At 43.9% G+C, this 13,106-nt stretch overlaps 1 pseudogene; it reads left to right on the forward strand.

The window, feature by feature from the left end:
- Nucleotides 1-1,030: 1,030 nt before the first annotated feature.
- Nucleotides 1,031-9,804, forward strand: LOC129700604 (glutathione peroxidase 2-like; annotated as a pseudogene).
- The last annotated feature ends 3,302 nt before the right edge of the window (nt 9,805-13,106 follow it).

Consider the following 13,106-nt stretch of genomic DNA (forward strand, 5'->3'; position numbering starts at 1 on the left):
CATTTACTAGCATGAGCATTAGAAATGCCACTTGTACAATTGCAATGAAAGTCAATTTGAACATGCAGCGCAATGTGAATTCTGAATTGTGCCATGGTGATTTAAGGTCCAGGTCTCTGTCGGTGCCATTCAATATTTTTAATACACAATATGAGTATTTACAATTGGAAGCGACAATATTTAGGTCTACACACATTTCATGCATTGTTCAATCTTGATTTCATCAGACCAGAGAATCTTGTTTCTATGTATTTTGACAAGTAGAATGGATAAGGGAGAGCCAGTGGATGTGGTGTATTTGGACTTTTAAAAAGCCTTTGACAAGGTCCCAAACAAGAGATTAGTGTGCAAAATTAGAGCACATAGTATTGGGGGTAGGGTATTGAGGTCCTTTACCGAATGGCAGGCAGTGACTAGTGGGATGCCATAATACTCAGTGCTGGGGCCCCAGCTATTTACAATAGATATTAACGATTCAGACGAGGGAACTAAATATGACATCTAAATGTGATGGCACAAAGCTGGGTGGTAGTGTGAGCTGTGAGGAGGATGCTATGAGGCTGCAGGTGACTTGGATAGGTTGGGTGAGTGGGCAGATGCATGGTAGATGCAGTATAATGTGGATAAATGTGAGGCTATGCACTTTGGTGGCAATAGCAGGAAGGCAGGTTATTATCTGAATGGTGTGGGGAAAGAACTGCTGATGCTGGTTTAAATCGAAGGTAGACATAAAATGCTGGAGTAACAGCGTGTAAGGAAAAGGGGGTGCAAAGAGGCCTGGGTGTGCTTGTACATCAGTCACTGAAAGTAAGCATGCAGGTACAGCAGGCAGTAAAGAAAGCTAATGGCATGTTGGCCTTCATTGCAAGAGGATTTGAGTTTAATGAGCAAGGAGGTCCTACTGCAGTTGTACAGGGCCCTGGAGAGACCACACCTGGAGTATTGTGTGCAGTTTTGGTTTTCTAATTTGAGGAAGGCCATTATTGCTATTGAGGGAGTGCAGCGTAGGTTCACCAGGTTAATTCGCGGGATGGCGAGACTCACGTATGATAAAAGAATGGGTCGACAGGGCGTGTATTCACTGGAATTTTGAAGGATGAGAGGGGTTCTTATAGAAACATTAAAAATTCTTAAAGGATTAGACAGGCTAGATGTAGGAAACATGTTCCCGATGTTGGGGCAGTCCAGAACCAGGGGTCCCTGTTTAAGAATAAGGGGTAGGCCATTTAGGACTGAGATGAGTAAACATTTTTTAATTCAGAGAGTTGTGAATCTGTGGAATTCTCTGCCACAGAAGGCAGTGGAGGCCAATTCACTGAATGTTTTTCAAGAGAGAGTTATGCCCCTGTCCCACTTAGGAAACCTGAACGGAAACCTCTGGAGACTTTGCGCCCCACCCAAGATTTCCGTGCGGTTCCCGGAGGTTGCAGGTGATTGCCGGAGGTTGCAGGTAGTGGAAGCAGGTAGAGAGACTGACAAAACCCTCCGGGAACCGCACGGAAACCTTGGGTGGGGCACAAAGTCTCCAGAGGTTCCCGTTCAGGTATCCTAAGTGGGACAGGGGCATTAAATTTAGCTTAGGGCTAAAGGAATCAAGGATGGTAATGTTAGCGAATGGTATGTTAGCTTTCATAGCAAAAGGATTTGAGTATAGGAGCAGGGAGGTTCTACTGCAGTTGTACAGGGTCTTGGTGAGACCACACCTGGAGTATTGCGTACTGTTTTGGTCTCCAAATCTGAGGAAGGTCATTATTGCCATAGAGGGAGTGCAGAGAAGGTTCACCAGACTGATTCCTGGGATGTCAGGACTGTCTTATGAAGAAAGACTGGATAGACTTGGTTTATACTCTCTAGAATTTAGGAGATTGCGAGGGGATCTTATAGAAACTTACAAAATTCTTAAAGGGGTTGGACAGGCTAGATGCAGGAAGATTGTTCCCGATGTTGGGGAAGTCCAGGACAAGGGGTCACAGCTTAAGGATAAGGGGGAAATCCTTTAAAACTGAGATGAGAAGAACTTTTTTCACACAGAGAGTGGTGAATCTCTGGAACTCTCTGCCACAGAGGGTAGTCGAGGCCAGTTCATTGGCTATATTTAAGAGGGAGTTAGATGTGGCCCTTGTAGCTAAGGGGATCAGAGGGTATGGACAGAAGGCAGGTACGGGATACTGAGTTGGATGATCAGCCATGATCATATTGAATGGCGGTGCAGGCTCAAAGGGCCGAATGGCCTACTCCTGCACCTAATTTCTATGTTTCTATGATTATGGGGGAAAAGCACGAACGGGGCACTGAATGGCCTACTCCTGCACATATTTTTCTATGTTACTTAAACAGTGCAATAGTTTTGCCGTCTTTTAATCCCAGAAACCCGATTGGTCGTGAATGATCTGACGTTTCAGGTTGGGACCCGTCTACGGACTGACTGCAGGGGCAGTAAAAACGGGAGGAGAGGAGAAAAACTGGCAATTCACCGACATTACTGTCACCTCCAACGTGATTGCACCACTCGTCACATCGACCCATCCCCACCCCTTCCGCAGAGACCGCTCTTTCTGCAACTCCTCGATCCACTCATCCCTTCCCACCCAAATCAACCCCTCTCCAGGTACTTTCCCCTACAACCACAGGAGATATGACACCTGTCCGTATATCTCCTCCCTTAACTCCATCCAGGGAGGCCAGCAGTCCTTCCCAGTGAGACAGAAGTTTACATGCACCTCCACTAACCTTAGCTACAGCATTCAGCATTTCTGATGTGAGTTCCTGTACATTGGTGAGACCAAGCATAGATTTGGCAACCGCTCAGTCCACCAAGGGCTACTGGATCTCCTGGTTGCTAACCATTTTAACTCCCATTGCCATTCTGACCTTTCGGTCCAGCGCCTCTTCCATTGCCCGAGTGTGACCACACATAAACTGGAGGAAGAGCACCTCTCTGTTCTCTGTCTCTTCCTTCGGGGGAATGCGACTTTTTCGTGTCATATCCCCCTTCTCTGCCTCCATCTGCGCTGAGGCCTAATGGCGGAGCTGGCGGCCTCCAGCCTGCGACTGACCCCGAGGCTCCGGAGGCAGAGCCAGCCAGGACTCGCCAACGAGAGGCTGGCCGTCTTCGGGGCTAAGGCAGCGGTGGCCCGACTTGCTGGTGCGGCGTTCTGGCTTTCGGCGGCGGCCTGGAGCTGATGCAGCGGGGCTCGGAGCTGAGACTGCAGGACCCAGAGCTGGGGCGGCTGCCTGGAGCTGATGCGGTGGCGGGCCGTCTCGGAGTGGAGACGGCGTTCTGGCTTTCGGCAGCGGCGACATCACTGGGTCCGCTGGACTGGACAGCGGCATCTTCGGCCTGGATCGACCGCCTCAGCGCAGAGGGAGAACAAGGAGGGAAGAGACGGAGACTAAGACTTTGCCTCCATTACAGTGAGGATGTGCTTGGTGAACTCACTGTGCTGGATGTTTAATTTGTGTTTATTGTTTTTTTTCAATTCAACTTTAATGTCATCGCACAAATACAAGTATGAGTACAACGAAATGCAGTTTTGCGTCAGTCCGTAGTAGTTGTGCATAAAGAAATTTAAAAAAATAGAAAGAGAGAAGATACAGAATAATCAAAAAATACAGAATAATTAAACAATGGGGACGGAGGGACCGGAGAAATCTATCGGCGGGACTCTGAGTTCAGCAATGTGATTGTATTATTGTAGCTGTTCCTCATCCTACTAGTGCGTGACCTGAGGCTCCTGTACCGCCTCCCTGATGGGAGGAGGGCATGTATGTTTTGTTTTTATTGGTTCTGTGTATGACTGCAGGCAACATAATTTCGTTCAGACCGAAAGGTCTGAATGACAAAAAAGGAATCTCATCTCATCTCATCTCATCTCATAATCCACTCAGGTAGTGTACAACCCAACTGAATGTACATTGAATTCTCCAAGTTTAGGTAACTTCTACAAACACTTTCTCCTTCTCTCCCCTCACCCCACACCCTCCCCAACACAACACTCCCCTCCCCCACACAACACTCCCCTTCCCTTACTTTTCCCTATCCCACTCCCTTCACCTGAAACTTGACTGACCTTGAACCAGTTTCTTCCCTCCCCCACACTCTTTCCACCAAAAGTCGTTCAACTGGCTCAACAGCTCGCTGCTGTATTTATTTTGGGCTCACACCTGCATAATTCTAAGTTAAACAAATAATATCATGAAATCTTGTCAAAGATTTGAAGTCAGAAGATGAAGATAACATCACAGAGACATACCAGGCAGTTTGTGAACAGTTTTTGTTGTTTGGTTTGAAGATGATTACTACAATTAATCTGGTGTCTGGCAGAGGATCCTTAGCAACCTGCCACCGCATGGGCCCCAGCTATGCTTGCCTCTTTGTAGAGTACATTGAACAATCCTTGTTCCAGGCATACACTGGCCCTATCCCTGAACTCTATCTCGTTACATTGACGACTGCATTGGTGCTACCTCCTGCACCCACGCAGAACTCATGGACTTCATCAACTTCACCACCAATTTTCATCCTGCGCTCAAATTTAATTGCGCCATCTGCGACAGGTCCCTCACCTTCCTTGATCTCACAGTCTCCATCACAGGAAATAGACTATTGACTGATGTCTATTACAAACCCACTGACTCCCACAATCTACTACATTTCTTCCACCCTGCTTCCTGTAAAGGCTCTATCCCCTACTCCCAATTCCTCTGTCTACGTCGCATCTGCGCCCAAGATGAGATGTTCCATACGAAAACATCCGAGATGTCCTCATTCTTTAGGGAACGGGGATTCCCATCTTCCAACATAGATGAGGCCCTCACTCATGTCTCCTCGGTACCCTGCAGCACCGCCCTTGCTCCCCCTCCCCCTAGTCACAACAGAGTACCATTGTCCTTACCTTCCACCCCATCAGCCGTCTCATTAAAACAAATAATCTTCCAAAATTTCCGCCACCTCCAACAGGATCCCACCACTAGTCACATTTTACCATCTCCATCCCACAGAGACCGTCCCCTCTGTAACTCCCTGTTTAAATCATCCCTTCCCACCCTAACCAACCCCTCCCCGGGTACCTTACCCTGCAACCGCAGAAGATGCAACACCTGTCCCTATACCTCCTTCCTCGACTCTGTCCAGGGACCCGACAGTCCTTTCAGGTTAGGCAGAGGTTCACTTGCACCTCCTCCAACTCATCTACTGTATCGATTGTTCAAGATGCGGAATCCTATACATAGGCGAGACCAAACACAGACTGGGCGATCGTTTCGCAGAACACTTTCGCTCAGCCTGCCTGAACCTACCTGATCTCCCGGTTGCTGGGTACTTTAATTTTCCTTCCCATTCCTACACAGACCTTTCGGTTCTAGGTTACCTTTATGGTCACAGTGAGGCTAAACGCAAATTGGAGGAACAGCACCTCATATTTTGCTTGGGCAGTTTATAACCTAGTGGTGCAGTATGAATATTGAAGTGTCACTTCCGGTAGCTCCAGCGTTCCCTCTCTCACCCAAGTCGCACTAGCTTCTCATTTTCACCCTACGCACAGCTAACAATGGCCTGTTTCCTTTATCACCATTACTTTTTTTGCATATCTTTCATTCATTGTTCTTTATCTCTACACATCACCGTCTACATCTCTTGTTTCCCTAGACAGATGCAAAAAGCTGGAGTAACTCAGCGGGACAGGCAGCATTTCTGGAGAGAAGGAATTGGTGACTTTTCGGGTCGAGACCCTTCTTCAGACCATATTTCTCTTGTTTCCTTTATCCCTAACCAGTCTGAGGAAGGGTCTCGACCCGAAACGTCACCCATTCCTTCTCTCCCGTGATGCTGCCTGTCCCGCTGTTATTCCAGCTTTTAGTGTCTATCTTCGGTTTAAACCAGCATCTGCAGTTCCTTCTTACAAACTTAGCAACCTGCCCCTCCCCACCTTAAAATAAAGTGAAAACTTTAGAGATAAAATTTGTTAAACATGAGTGGCTATTCAACAGGATATTTTACACTTCAATGCTTTCCATTTATCAATTATTTATTAAAGCTGCTGGAAGTTTTCTTTCCGTGTCAGGTGCTAGCTGATGTCTGTAACCCAAGACTTAAACTTCTATGTCCAAAAAAGAGCATAGGTATTTATCTTTAACTTGTACCGGAAATATTTTCTTCCAATGACTTCTCATGAGCCATTGAAAAATTATGTTAAAAAAAAAACATTTATATTATCATGGCATTTTCTCTTGGTGATTTAGTGTGCAAATTGTTCAGTCGACAATGTTAGCGATCAGAAATGGTTCAACATTTTTCAAATAATTATTGTTGCATTTTTCAGCAGAGGAACTTTTTGGCAAAAAGAACATCAAGGTCAATTGCCTCTGTTTTCCTTCTTGCATCTGAAGATAACCCCTTTTACTCCCCCATTAAGCACCCTGGCATGTTTATCAGTATTGAAGGTGCTTTATAATTTAAAGTTCATGCTGATATTAATCAATTGAAATGTCCAGAAATAGAGCATTGTAAAATGTTGAAAGAGTATTTGGAAGGTGCAGTGGAAATGAAGTCAGCATGTGATGTATATGGGGAGGAACATGCCTGCAGGCTTCTTGTGCTCCAAGTCTGTAACTTGTTAAGCAGACATTCACATGTTGTGGTACAGAAACAGAGAACTGCAGATGCTGGTTAATACACAAAAGAGCACAAAGTGTTGGCGTAACTCAGCAGCTCAGACAGCATTTCTGGAGAACATGAACAGGTCACATTTTGGGTCGAGCCCCTTCTTCAAACTGATTTGGGAGGGGGGAGGGGGGAGAAGGGTGTACAAAATCATGAGAGGAATAGATTGGGTTGATGCACGGGGTCTCTTGCCCAGAATAGGGGAATTGAGGGCCAGGGAACATAAGTTCAAGGTGAAGGGGAAATAGGAATCCGAGGGGTATCTTTTTCCACAAAGGGTGGTGGGTGTATGGACCAAACTGCCAGAGGAGGTAGTTGAGGCTGAGACTATCCCATTGTTTAAGAAACAGCTAGACTTTGGTACATGGATAGGACAGATTTGGAGGGATATGGACCAAGCAAGTGGGACTATTTGCTTAGTGTAGCTGGGGCATTGTTGGCCGGTGTAGGCAAGTTGGGCCGAAGAGCCTGTTTCCACACTGTATGACTCTGGGAGAACTGGAAAAGAGGAGAGGCAGGACAAGGTGTAGCTGCTAATAGGTTGACACAGGCAAGGGGGGGTTGGCAAGCAGATGGTTGGAGCAAAGGTTATAGATATGAACAGTCGGTGTGTGGCAGGATTGAAGAGATAAAATTATGAAGCCAGGGCGATGTTAGTAGTAGGAGGAGCGGGTGTGGAGGGGAGAAATACGTGGGAGTGCAGGGGGGAAGGGTTGGGGAAAGAGAGGGCTGAGGTGCATCTACATAACCTCCCCTATCTCCCCACACCCTTCTCCGCCCTTCCCTCTCCTGTGCCCCACCTAGCCACCCAAAATTAAACTTATTCATTTTAAACCTTTTCATCTTGTTTGATACTTGAGAAAGTAAAGCTTATCCTGGACACATCTCCACACGGTTTCATTGCAGTAATACAACACAATTTCCAGTTTGCTTTCATGGAGCACTTTCACTATTGTTTTTCCATTCACTTTTTAGGAGAACAGTCAGAATGAACATGCTGAAGTACGTGCAACCCGGAGGTGGCTATCTGCCCAACTTCACCATGTTCCAGAAGTGCGAGGTTAATGGTGCGGGCACGCATCCCGTCTTTGCGTTCCTGAAGGTGAAGCTTCCTGTTCCTGACGATGATCCCTCCTTCATGATAAAGGAGATTGAATAGGGTGATTTCACGAAAGGTCACTGGAGCGTAGATCCTGACCCACGTGACCGCAAATTTTAACTGGAGTACACTCGTCACTTCCGGTACATGTTAGTGAATCTGAAAACACGCACTTTCACACCCGTTAAAAACCGCGAAAACGGCCAGTTTTTGAGCTGTAAATTACTGTGCCAGTCGGGGTGACCGTGAGGCACAGCTACCTAAATTTACAGTCCAGAAGAAAGGTAAAAACTAAGGTAAATTCAAGAGGGAGCTGAAGGTGCAAAAACAGCGGAAGTGGTCAGTGGACATTTGCCGTGGAGATATAAAGATAGAAAATATCGGGAATTATCGCGTTTGCTCGCTGCATTTCATCAAAAGTAAGGCATTATTGACGTTTTATCTTTATTCATTTGTTATATGAAAAGTTTTAAAAGTGAAAAATCCGTCAGTAAAATTGCAAAATCTTCCATGGTTCTCAGGTGGGTTTTAACATGCAAAATGAAAACGCTTCTGAAGCTACATTTACCATTTAAATAATCATAAACCATAAATGCGTTTTGAAATAAATTTTACTCAGATGCAAGCTAAGGAATGGGATAATTGTCAGCTGTTAATTGGACAAAATCAGGACATTTAATTATTTGCCAAAATATATTTCTCAATGTTTCTTGTTTAAAGCCTGCACAGGCTTGTCTGTTATTAGATGATAAATAAATAAGTAGTTTGGGTGATTGCAGGCTTTAAACATGAAACATTGAGAAATATATTTTGGCAAATAATTAAATGTCCTGATTTTGTCCAATTAACAGCTGACAATTATCCCATTCCTTAGCTTGCATCTGAGTAAAATTTATTTCAAAACGCATTGATAGTTTACGATTATTTAAATGGTAAATGGAGCTTCAGAAGCGTTTTCATTTTGCATGTTAAAACCCACCTGAGAACCATGGGCGATTTTGCAATTTTACTGACGGATTTTTCACTTTTAAAACTTTTCATATAACAAATGAATAAAGATAAAACGTCAATAATGCCTTACTTTTGATGAAATGCAGCGAGCAAACGCGATAATTCCCGATATTTTCTATCTTTATATCTCCACGGCAAATGTCCGCTGAGCACTTCCGCTGTTTTTGCACCTTCAGCTCCCTCTTGAATTTACCTTAGTTTTTATCTTTCTTCTGGACTGTAAAGTTAGGTAGCTGTGCCTCACGGTCACCCCGACTGGCACAGTAATTTACAGCTCAAAAACTGGCCGTTTTCGCGGTTTTTAACGGGTGTGAAAGTGCGTGTTTTCAGATTCACTAACGTACCGGAAGTGACGAGTGTACTCCAGTTAAAGTTTGCCGTCACGTGGGTCAGGATCTACGCTCCAGTGACCTTTCGTGAAATCACCTTATACATCATATGGAGCCCTGTCTGCCGCTCAGACATCTCCTGGAATTTCGAGGTTCCTCATTGGATCAGGCGGAGAACCTTTCAAACGCTACAGTAAATCATTTGAAACCATCCAGGTTGAAGTCGACATCCAAAGATTACTTGAAGTAACCAAGTAATGTTATGGGGAACCCAAGTTGCAGGTATTAGGTTGCTACACGTTTACCACTGATGAGAAATATGCATAATCTTCCAGCAGGCCTGATGTTAACAAACCCTAAATAAAATTCAATTTCATCGTTTTTACACTTAAAAATTTGGCAAACTGCACTTGTATCAATGTGCTAAATCCATTCCCAGAGCAGTTTTTTGAAACTTTCCATCTTATCTTTCTGCTATAATGTGTATTGCAGACTGATTTACCTTCTTCCATTCCTTTTTAAACACTGTTTCAAAACAAAAATATGCTGAAGAATTTTATCAGTGCTACATGGTGTAATTCTTTCTATCAAAGTGATTATTAGATACTTTTGTAACACTTGGACATTCTTGTAATACTATTTCGCTCCTTTCTGCCTTTCATCTGGAAATTCCAAAAACTATTTATCTGCCTTAAGGGTCAATATAATCTGGGAAGAGTCATGATTCCAGTACCAAAGATCTGGGATTTAGAAGGACATTTTGTAGAGGGGAGTGCAGGTTCATTAATGGGATTCAGGACTGTCTTAGAAGAAAAGATTTGGTTTATACTCTCTGCATTAGGAGATTGCACTTATAAAATTAAAAAAATTAGAAGATGCATGAATATGTTGGGGAAGTCCACTAGGGGTCACAGCTTAAGATAAAAACACGGTGGAAGAACTTTTTTTCACACAAAGTGGTGTGGAACTCTCTGCCACAAGGGTAAATTCCAGTTATATTAGTTTTGCCCTGAATTCATAGATGGTTTCGGGAAATCAGGATATCACAGTCATACTTTCCTTGGTTCTATGAAACAGTTCTTCCTATCTTCAGAACTTTACAGAATGAAGGTACACTCATAAACCCGATCTGGAGGATACCAGATAATACAGAAAGTTGCTGAATTTGTGGGATATAACTGTTTGTGACTTCTTAGAATTATGTGGCATTTGTATATCAAAAAAATGAGCAATAAAACAATTGCCTTAAAACAAAATGTATGTTCTGTGTGTTTAATACACGTTTAGAATCAATGAGGAAGACTAATAAATTGTTTTTTACTAATCGCCAATAGTTTTGTGGGCACAATATAATTTGTTTTTAATTTAAAATTCCACATTATTGATCATTTTTCTCGGCTGCTGAATTATTGACGAATACCATCACCCCAAATGTGATGTTTCCCCAAGATCAGCGTTGAAACTGCACAATCTTTAAACAGCCTGTCAAACAGTCATATGTGCATTGGGGACTTTGCATAATACCTGGTCACTATAACCCATGTGACTGTAGCTCTGTAGTCTTAGTATTTTATCGCAATGATTTTTCTTGTTTCAGTTTCATGCAGCTGATGATTTTGGAAGGGGGCACCCCTCATAATCATACTTTATTAGCCAAGTATGTTTTGCAACATATGAGGAATTTGATTTACCATACAGTCATACCATTAAAAAGCAACAAAACACACAAAATATATTTCAACATAAACATCCACCACAGTGACTCCTCCACATTGCTCACTGCGAAAAAAGTTAAATCTCTTCCCTTCTTTGCTCTTCCGCAGTCAAGAAGCCTTCCGTTGACGGAGCGATCATGACTCCCGTAGCCGGCGGCGTTTGGGTCCTCCACATTTGGGGTGATCAAGCTCTTGCATCGGGAGGCAATCTCAGCTCCCACGCTCTGACCCCGGGTCGGGGCTGCTCAAACCTTTTACAACTGGCGCTTCCCGACCCAGTCTCTACCCGAGACTGCGAGCACCCCAATGTTGAAATCCGCAGGCTGCGGTTGGAGCATCGATCCCAGGCAAGGGATCGGTCCATGACCCCACGGTGGGGCTCAAAGTCAGTCCCGAGCAAGGCCTCCAGCTCCATGATCGATCGGAGATACGATCCGGAAAACAATTGCATCTCCGGCAAGGTAAGAGACTGAAAAAAAGTTTACCCTGACCCACTACCCCAACCCCCCACATAAAACAAACCAGAGAACATTAGCAGCAACTTTTAAAACACACTAAAAATAACAAACTAAGACAAAATGACAGACAGACCGTTGGCGAGGCTGCCATCGTGTGGTGCCCCCTCCATTATATACAGCAGGCATCTTAAAACACCAGGGATGGAAATACCAACAATGCTGTGTCCGCAAAATACTCCTAATTCACTGGAAGGCTGTGAGTCCCCGACTAATATCCATGTGATTGAAGCCCCAATTATACTCAATTGATATGTGTTTGTCAGGCTAAATATTTCTCACACCGGACATTCTATTTAAAGCTCTGACATGGAAGGATATTATGAAGCAAACAGGAGAACATTTAAGGATGAGCTCAAAGCCTCCTTGAGGAAGTACAGCAACCCCACTGGTTCCTGGACACCTTCCGGCCTATGGCTGTTCAAAACGGAGAAGGAACATTAAGGATTAAGGCATTAGGAATAATGAGGCCACACATCAGGAGTAGTCAGAGGGCCTGCAGAAAGAGCACATCACCTCACAGTTTTCCTGCCTCATTTTTTATTCCAAATAAACTCGAAGGTGTGCTCTTTTTAAGCTCTTTTTCCGAAACAGGCGTGTAATTAATGGGAGTGTCGATGCTTGTGTGAGCAAGTATGAATATCAACTGATCTTTCAGTTCGAAACCAATCAACATATTTATATCCAGATTAATTACATTTGCTCAGACAGCTAACTACAGGTCCAGTATAAGAAGTAATTTTGGCATGTATGGAAGTTATAGAAGACTTAATTAAAACATTAATCACAGTCAGCAGATTTTATGTAATCAGCTTACTGTACTCAGACTCACGTGATTGCTAGTTTTGCAACACTTAACATTTATCTAGAAATCAAGGCACTAAACAAGTTACTTATTTTTACATTTGTATCTGTATTCTTAATAAATACATGTGTATCTTTGTGTGTAAACATAGAAACCAATATGTAACAATGTAATATGGTGTGAGTTGCCTTGGTTTTAATTGGCTTTAACTGAAACGTAATGGTGGCAGGACATAGCTGGGACATTAGAAGTTAATTTTAAGGATGGCGAGTGAAGGACGAGATATGGGAGGGAATGTAAAGGCTGAACCAAGGTCGGACGTTAATGGTGGCAAGACAGAGAATACTAGAATCAAAGACAGATTGACGCAAAGGAGTACAGCATGAAAGATAATGTAGCAGAGTTAAGGCTGAAAGAGTGTAATAAAATGTTGCTTGTTTCTGTGGATCGGAGGGCAATTAGAGAGCGGACAGGTGGTGTCATCTCTGAATGTTCCAGCTGAATATTTGCAAATAAAGGCTTTTCGTCTTCTTGAAGAATTCTCCGTGTCTGTGTCATCTTATCCAAATTTGAGTCTTAAAACCACGACACATGTTGGCCAGAGCTTCACATGCACCCATTTAAACCGTATCTACTGCTTTCGATGCTCCAAGTGTAGCAACCTTTACATTGGCGAGACCAAGTGTAGACTAAGCGACTATTTCGCCCAGTACTTCCGCTCTGACCTCCAAGGCCTGCAGGATCTCCCAATTGCCAACCATTTTAATTCTCCTTCCCATACCCATCGTTTCTGTTCTTGGCCTCTACATTTGTCAGAGTGGGGCCATACACAAACTGGAGGTCTCATGTCCTCATTCCCAGCCCTATATTCCACTTAGGTAGCACATAGCAGAATGGTATGAACATTGAATTCTCCAAGTTCAAGTAATACCCCTGCTCCACCCACCTCATCCGTGACATCAACTTCCCCC

Source organism: Leucoraja erinacea, chromosome 9, assembly GCF_028641065.1.
Source record: "Leucoraja erinacea ecotype New England chromosome 9, Leri_hhj_1, whole genome shotgun sequence".
Lineage (NCBI taxonomy): Eukaryota > Metazoa > Chordata > Chondrichthyes > Rajiformes > Rajidae > Leucoraja > Leucoraja erinaceus.